The sequence below is a fragment of the Chrysochloris asiatica genome, unplaced genomic scaffold, assembly GCF_000296735.1.
Source record: "Chrysochloris asiatica unplaced genomic scaffold, ChrAsi1.0 scaffold00009, whole genome shotgun sequence".
Lineage (NCBI taxonomy): Eukaryota > Metazoa > Chordata > Mammalia > Afrosoricida > Chrysochloridae > Chrysochloris > Chrysochloris asiatica.
The window spans coordinates 778,261-787,746 of record NW_006408527.1 but is presented as its reverse complement, the minus strand read 5'-3'; the positions used below and the strand labels follow the sequence as shown (position 1 = coordinate 787,746).

The 9,486-nt window shown below is 35.9% G+C and overlaps 1 protein-coding gene across 1 annotated transcript in view; it reads right to left on the bottom strand.

The window, feature by feature from the left end:
- The window catches only part of USH2A (Usher syndrome 2A (autosomal recessive, mild)), a 1,370,557-nt gene that overhangs the window by 676,338 nt on the left and 684,733 nt on the right, over nt 1–9,486 (bottom strand).

The window sequence follows — 9,486 nt, the reverse complement described above, 5'->3', positions numbered from 1 at the left end:
TAGATAGGGATGGACAACTTAGACACTGACTACCTAAAATGAGGGGTGATAAAGGCACGAAGTGACTGGCATACAAGCTTTCGAGACAGAATTTAGTGTAAGAGTGTGTGAGGGTAGATAGAGTCCCCACTGAATAGTTTTCATCCTGTCTGGATGGGTCTCGTAAAAACAGATGGAGATAAGATTCTTATGATTCAATAGTGAGTAATTGTTATCATGACTAATTGCAACTGTCACAATTGTAAAGGTAGAAGTCTTGGAACAAATACATGGGAGTAGCTAATCTGACAGTCCAGAAACAGAGGACCCTAGAACCATCAAGGGAGAAGAGCACAAGTGGAATGCGGGACCCTATCCAGAGAAGCAGTGACGCCAGAGATGGAGGCAGAGATGGGGACATGGAGAGAGGGAGCAGCTGAGGACTCTAGATTCATGGAAAGAGAAGGACTAGAAGTTGGTGGCCAGGAGGTAGACTTGCGTAATGTGCCCTTTGGTCTTGTAAATTATTATATATGCCTGAGTGTTTAAAAAAGCTAAAATGAACAGAGAGTAATATTGGCAACTGATGGTTCATATAATCCAGCTCCTCAACAATTATTGTAGGAATTATGAAAAAAGTAATGACACAATTGCTACACCCAGTGCATTTACATTTTTGTTCTGAATCAAGATTCAACATTTTAAAATTAGTTTTATTGCAAGACAGAATGTATTTAAGTATAAATTGAGTAAAAAGTGGTATGGAAGGAAGATTATATAAATCAAAGGAAGACAAAGGAACTGAGGTAGGCTATCAAATACATATAAAGTTTTGATAGAAATAGATAGTACAAGAGGTATGGAGAATAATATAAATGATACTGGACAGGAAGATATGAGTAACGTGAATAACCTTATAAAACTCTAAAAGTAAAGACTTATCCCAAACCAAACCTACTGCTATCCAGTAGATTCTGACTAACAGAGACCCTGGATATTTTTCTTCATTTCTTTCTACTAGAGAAATGCTAAGTGTGTTCTCTCCTTTGGGGTTTCTAACTCCAAGTCTTTGCACATTTTGTTATAATTCTTGGCTTTCTCTTCTTGAGCTGCCCTTTGAAATGTTCTGTTCGGCTCTTTTGTTCCTCATTTCTTGCATTCACTCTACCTTCTCTATGCTCAAGAACAAGTTTCAAAGCCTCTTCTGACATCCATTTTGGTCTTTTGTCGTTTTAATGACCTTTTGCTTTCTTCTTCTATGATATTCTTGACGTCATGCCATAACTCTTTTAGTCTTCTGTCATTAGAATATAATACATCAAATATGCTTTAGAGGTAGTCTCTAAATTCAGATGGGATATATTCAAGGTTATATTTTGGCTTTCACGGATTTATTTTAGATTTCTTCAACATGTGCCTGAACTTGTATATGAGCAATTAATTCCACAGTCTTGTTTTGGATGATGATATTGAGGTTCTCCAATGACTCTTCCCACAGATGCAGTCAATTTGATTCTTGTTTCTTCCAAATGGTGAGGTTCACGTGTATAGTTGCCGTTCATGTTATTGAAAAAGGTATTTGCAATGAATAAGTTACTGTTCTTGCAAAATTTTATCATGCAGGCTCTAGGGTCATTTCTGTCACCAAAATCATGTTTTCCAAACACCAACTCTTACTCTTGCTTTTCAACTTTCACATTCTAATCACCAGTGATTTTCAATGCATCATGATTGCATGTTTGATCAATTTCAGATGGGAGAAGTTGGTAAAATTCTTAAATTATATCATCACTGGCATTAGTGTTTGGTGTGTAAATCTGAGTAATTTAAATTAACTGATCTTTTCATAGGCATATGGATATTATCCTATCACAGACGCACTGTACTCCAAGACAGATCTTGAAATGTCATTTGTGACAATACATGTGACCACCATTGATATTCAATTTGTCATTCCCAAGGTAGTACACCATATGATTGTCTGATTCAAAATGGCCAATACCAGTTCATTTCAGCTCTTTAATACCTAGCTTATCAATTTTATGTGTTTTTCACATAAATTTCATTTTTGACAACTTCTGATATTCCTAGATTCGTACTTTATACATTCTATGTTCTAATTATTAATGGATGATTTTAGTTCTTTCTTCTCGTTGTGAGTTGTGCCCCTCAGAAAATGAAGGTCCCCAAAACTTTGCTTCATCCACGTCATTAAGATCAACTCTAATGTGAGTAGGCAGCTCTTTCTCAATCATATTTGGAATGCCTTCCACCCTGAGAAGTTCATCATCAGCCACTATGTCAGACAATGTTCTACTGCTATTCACATCTCAGAAGTAGTCTGCCTCTCCTTCTTCCTAGTCTTCTTCGTCTGGAAGCTCTGTTGAAGCCTGTCCATCGTGGGTGACCCTGCTGGTATTTAAAATACTGGTGACAACATTTCCAGCATGACTGCAAACACACAAGCCATCACAACGCAACAAACTTATAAATGAGTTAGCAAGTCCCTAGACCTACCTATATAGTGGATTCAGGATATAGGGATAGGGATACAAAGGTTGGCATAACGGATAACAAGCTGGGCTGCCAGTCACAAGGCTAATAGTTTAAATCTACCATTCACTCTGCAGGAGAAAGATGAAGTTTTCAGTTTCTGTAAGAATTATCAGCCTCAGAATCCCTATAAAGATTGCTATGAGTTGGAACCGATTCAATGGCACAAAACTACCATTACCACTATATTCTTCATAAGAAGCTGGTCCCTAAAAACCTATATATAGTTTGCATCAATTTATAAGAAGCACAAAAATTGAAAAAGAAATAAATACTGTTAAAAGTAGGATAGTGTTCACCTTTGCCAGGAGATAAGACTTGAGGAAACAAAATGAAAGACTGTTCTGTTTTTTTCTTTTTTTATTTATTGGTGTTCTGGATCCATGTTGTTGTTAGATGCTATCGAGTGGGTTCCAACTCATAATAACTGTAGGCACAACAGAATGAAACACTACCCAGTCTATAGCATCCTCAAATCTTTGTTAAGCTTGAGCCCATTACTGCTGCAACTGTGCCAATCTGTCTTGTTGGGGGGTCTTCCTCTTTTTCACTGACCCTCCACTTTACCAAGCATAATGTCCTTCTTCAGGGATTGATCTCTCCTGATAATATGTCTGAAGTATGAGAGATGAAGTTTTGCCATCCTGGCTTCCAAGGAACATTCTGGCTGTGCATCTTTCAACATAGATTGGTTCGTTCTTCTGGTAGTTTGTGGTATTTTTAATATTCTTCTCCAGGACCATGATTCAAATGCATCAATTCTTCTACAGTCTTTCTTATTCATTGCCCTACTTCCACATGCATACGAAGATACTGAAACTACCATGGCTTGGGTCAAGTACATCTTAGTTCTCAAACTGACATCTATGCTCTTGAACATTTTAACTAAATCATGGGCAGCAGACTTGCCTAGTGTAATGTGTTGTTTGATTTCTTGACTACTGCTTCTGTGAGTTTTAGTAGTGAATCCAATGGAGTCTTTGACAACTTCAATCTTTTCTCCATTTATCATTATGTTATTATTGGTCAAGCAGTGATTATTTTTGTTTTCTTTAAATTGAAATGCAGCCCATACTACTCAAGACTGTAGTCTACTTCCATGGACATGTTCAATTTATAAAAACTCATCAAGATATGCACTTATGAAATGTTCATTTTCCTTCATGACTTATAATTTATTTAAAAGGTTAAAAAAAATAAAAATGATAGGTCCAAAAGTATTCACAATAACACAAAGTCTCTATTCATTTCTTTTTATTTTTTAAATTCAGAATTTAACCCAATTACTGTTCTAACTGGATGCTCTTTTCACTATTTCTTTGAAATCTCAATAAAGAGTTCATAGCACTTTCTTATGATTTAAAAGCATCATTTTGACAGGTCACATGAAATATCTGAACACAGGTCTCAAAACATAAATTTAAATTTGTTTTATTTCTTCACATGCTGGTACACTGTGTTGTTGCTGTGTGGAGCTGAGTCTCTTCCAAATCAGAGCAATCCTGTAGGAGAGAGTACAGCTCAACCATAGACTTTCCAAGGCAGTATAATCTTTATGGTAACCGACTGTTGCTGATGGGTTAGAACCACTGTCTTTTCAGCAAGCAGTGGAGCACTTAGCCACTGCACCATCAGAGAGGTCCTTTTTGGCACACTGTTATTGTTAACGTCATCGAGTTCACAGTGACCCTGTATAGGGTTTTCAAGGAGCAGCTGGTGGGTTTGAACCATCGAACATGGGGTTTGCAGTCCAGTATTTGCTTAACCTACAGTACCACATCAGAAAGAGTCTAAAAGTAAGACTGTTACTTTTGTGTGCTTATAGTTAACCAGGCCTGATATTTAAACATTCTGTACAGGTTATTTCATTTAATTTGACCTTTTGTTAGTAAGACAGTGTGGTTCTTTACAGTAGAGCATCCATTCTGTATTAACTAAAGACTCTGGCATCTGGCTAAGCCCTTAGCAATTTTTCTGGAGATTTTGGTCACAGAGTTAGTAGCTTAATAACTTGGTCTCTGAAGGCTCTAAGATTTAATTCATAGACTTTGTTTTTTTCTTTAAGGTTTCTTAGATTTTGTATAATGTGATGTATATGTTTATGATTTAATTCATAGACTTTGTTTTTTTCTTTAAGGTTTCTTAGATTTTGTATAATGTGATGTATATGTTTATGACATTCAAAGGGCACAAGATAAAACTAAGTTTGTAATTGAACTGTATGGTGACTCATGGATGAGCTCTCATTATCATACCTGAAAAACCTGCACACAATCTGCTTTATTACAACTCAGCCTATGGACTGGAATGTCAGCATGCTAACAGAATTCCCCTCACTGGTATCGTTTTATGTAAGAAGAGTGATTTTGATGGGTTGCATTTTAGTATTCCGAAATGTAAAATTAAAGAAAAGATCTATGTTAAAGTGAAGTTTTATTTTACCAACAATGAACTGATTGCAAACCATCAGTGAGAACAAATACAATTTAGTTAAAATTTGTGGAGAGTTGCTAGGGTTCCTTATAATGCTTGGCTAGAAGTGTCTAACCTTTAAATGTCTTTTATTATGCCGTTAGCAGTACAGCTTTTTCTCTAATACATTTCTCATCATAAGACTTAAGCATTTGGATGGTTCAAGATGAACATTTCTATTTTTTTGTTTATAAGTAGTTTGTTGTTGTTGTTGTTGTTGTTTTTTACCTTCACAAATTAGAAAATAAAGCAGTAGTTTTAGTACTTTTGGTTGGTTAGAGATATAGGCATTTATATCTTCTTCTCCCCTCCTATGCTCCTTTCCTTTCTCTATTCCTCACTCTTTTTGTTTCTTCTCCTACCCCTCCTTCACACTGACTCATTTACCTGATTCTCACATACCTATTTTCACATCTTAGTGCCTGGTCTTTGTATTAGAGACCCAAGTCTTGATGGAAGAATAGCGAAAAGAGATCTAAGGTGCTATAAATCAGCTACTCTTGTTCAACCATAAGACATATATAGGTTTATTAGATGATACACTCCAAAATATCCATGTGCTAAAACTTGATGCCATCTTTTTTTTTCCTATAAAGTCGCCATTAGTTATCCCCTCTCTTGAGTTTTAGTAGTTATAAACAGCAATGGTACACCACGGACACTTTATGTAGTAATAAGTACTATTCTGAGGCACCACCTTTCTTTCCTTACCAGGTAGCACAGTTCACATAAACCTTCTCGTCAAGTCTCCCAATTACCTTCATTCCTAAAAAGTTTGTGGGCTTCTCTGAAACATTTCACACACTTCTTAAAGATTGCCAGTTTCTGGTAGGGTGCTCATTTAAAATGAGAATGATCTGGTTGGCTACAGTTTGGATAGTCATCATCAATCAAAATGCTATCAGGCCTGAACTTTGCAATAATCCCAATATGCTGAGCAGTCTCACAAAGGGTTTTCTTCCTACCTATTTATGATCACACTGTATACACACATTTTAAATGGCCCACAATCACTCTGCTACTGATATCAATACAAGTCTTTCAATCTTTCAATAATGTTTTTAATCATAAGCTTTAAAGCACAATTGTTTTTACCTTGAAATTCTTAAAAATCTGTTACAGGACAGAAATAAGAGATTAATGGAGATCTTGCAAAAAAAGATAAATGGCACCACCAGAAGACCACAAAACTGGGGGGAAAATTAATTGAACCTATACTTTTGATAAATATTTATTTTTTGCAGAAGAAAAATGCATACTAGTTTAAGCTGTCATTATACTAACCTACATCCTATTTTTCATATTATTAGTAATACATAATGTGGTAGTTTATATTCAAAAATAAAACTAGAATGTATATACCTCATGTATTTATCCAGAAATACACCAAGGTTACTATGGTTACGAAAAATCCATTACCTTTGAATACAGAATGAAAAAGTTTGACTTAAAGTGTGTGCTATTTATTATAGCAAACATCAACAGCCTTTGGGAGGTTCTCTAACTGGATTCATTTTTCAGTGTCAGAACTGACCCACCATACTACTAGCTTATGGCCTATGCAAGGCAAAAAATTTGAACTGTATGCATTTTTAAATATATTTTGTACTAACTCAAGGTGCAGCAATGCCTTTGACTTTTAATGCTTCATATTTAAGAGAAAGAAGAAAAAAACTTAAACCACCTAGATGCTAAGTGGCTTCTGAATTGAAATGCATTGACTTATACCTGTATCAGCCATGGCAGCAAGATCTATGTGCTAAACATAAAGGAAAAATGTTGCTTCTATATGGAAACTTAAAAGGAAGCTATAAATAAATAGAGAAAAAAAATGTTGACAACTTGGATATTTAAGAGGGGCCAGTAAGACAAGTTATTAAGAAAGTTTTTGGATAGTAGAGAAGGTAAAATAATTTTTAAAAGTTTAAATCATTCAGGAGTTTTAAACCAGAAGAAACAGGATATGAAACATAGCTCTTGATGATTAAAACGTACTCTTTACCCCAACTAGATTTTTGCTCATCAAGACTGTTCTCTGGTAAATCAGAATAAAAAAATTTATAAATCACTAATAATCATAAGCCAATAGTAATCATATAGAAAAGCTAATAGTTAAAGATAAGCAAATAAAAACAAGATAATGCTTTCCATTTTAAAATTAAACAACATAGTATTTGTTCTTGATGAACCTTTCAGGAAAAAAATAACATATCAAATATTATGTACAAGTTCACCATCTGTGATTTAACATAAACTTTCCCCTCTAGGAATCTAGCAAACAAAAATTTATAAGCAATGAAATTTATCACAACGTTCTTTAAAATAGAGATATGTTACAAACTATCTTGGATTGTTCAAATAGTTGAAGCATTAAAGTATCTTCATAGAATGGAATATTTTAGATGTTTGGATATAATCATAATATAATAAGGAATGTAGAAAATTCAAAATTATACATAGATTGAAGCTTAATTATATTGAAATGGATAAAATACTAGAAGGAATTACAGCAGTGCTAAGAATTGCTACCTGGATGGTAAGACTATGAGGTAATGGTTGTTGGTAACTGTTGTGGAGTCAGTTCCAACTCATAACAACCTTGTACAGGGTTTCCGAGGAGTGGCCGGTATGCTTGAACTGCCTACCCTGTGGTTATCAGTCCAGTGCTTACGTTACAGCACCACACCAGTAGATATCTATAAATTTTAAGGGGTCTTAAATAAATAGATGTTACCTTTATTATTAAAATATCAATAATTTCCCAAATCTTCTTATGAAGAGACATTTTAATATTCTAGAGATTTATTTTAGTGGAATCTAGCAGTCGCTTCTCGGAAGCCCTATACAGGGTTGCTATGGGTCGGAACCGACTCGACAGCACTTAATAACAACAACAACAACAACAACAACAAGTATAGTGACTTGGGTCGTTAACCAAAAGGATAGCAATTCAAATCCACCAGCTGTTCCACAGGGGAAAAAAAAGAGGTTTTCTGCTCATACAAAGATAAGGTTATGTGCCGTGGAACAGCTGGTAGTTTCGAACTGCTGACCTTGAGGTTCGCAGCCTGATTTGTGACCACTACGCCACCAGAGCTCCTTACATAAAGATATACAGCCTCGGAAATCCTACGGAGGGTCGCTATGAGTCAGTATCATCTCCATGGCAGTGGGCTTTTTAATTTTTCGCTAATAAGAAAAGTATCAGCCCTCACGAAAAGAAGTTCCGCCCACAAACTGCACTGCAAAAAAAAGGGCTTTAGGTTGCAAATACAAATAATGTGTACCAGTCGCACCATGGTTCCAAAATGATGATGAAGGATGGCTTGGATTTAACCTGCCTGTAAATGCTAAACCTCCTCTCATTGGCTAAACAGTTCCCTCCATCTGCCTTCTCGCACCTCCCTTTAACATCAGTCTTCTCTGTGAGTCTAAGCAAACAGGCTAAATTTGAAGACGTAAATAAAATGCACTGGGATATATTACAAATATAAAATCTTTAAGATAAAAGAATCTTAAAAGTCATTTTCTACAACTTATCATACAATTAGAGAATTACTATGAGAGTGGGCTTTCAGCCAAGGTGAATAATAAAAGAAGCAACACTTGCTTTAGGGACTCTAAGGTTTGTATCCATACTCCTAATTGTCCTGGTGTAATGTTGTAGGAAAAGCAATGGATGGCAAAGTCGGTTTGAACCATAAGGTCCACAGTTCAAACTCACCAGCCGCTCCTCGGAAACCCTACCTATACGGTGTCGCTATGAGTCAGAACAGACTCCACAGCACTTAGCAACAAAATAAAGTGTATAAAATAATTCCTCACCTATCTCCTTTCAGAGATACTGTGAGTAAAAACCTTTTTAGAAAGCATGGCTTTGGGGGCTAGACTGACTTAGATTTGAATCAGTTCCAACTATCATTAACTAGAATTTCTTGACTTCTTAGGGCATCAGTTTTGCTATCTATAAAGTAATAATTATTATATATGTATACTTATACAGGGAATCCTGGTGTGGTGCTGTGGGTTAATGTGCCAGAGTACAAAGCCATTTGAACTGCAAGGTCGGCAGTTCAAGCTCACCAGCTTCTTCTCGGAAACCCTATACAGGGTCGCTATGGGTTGGAATCAACTCGATAGCACATACTTAACAACAACAACATACTTATACAAACATATGCAGTTGACCCTCAGTATCCAAAGGGATTCCAGGTCCCCCTCAGATACCAAAATTTATAGATGCTCAAATCCCTCATATAAAATAATGCCATGTTTGTACATAACCTACACATATCCTCCCATATATATCCTCCCATATACTTTGAATCATGTCTGGTGGTGGTGGTGGTAGGTGCCATAGAGTCGGTACTGATTCACAGCAACCCTATGTGCAACAGAATGAAACATTGTCTGGTCCCAATCTCACAATCATTACACTTAAGCCCATTTCTGCTTCACTGTGCCAATCCATCTCATTGGGGG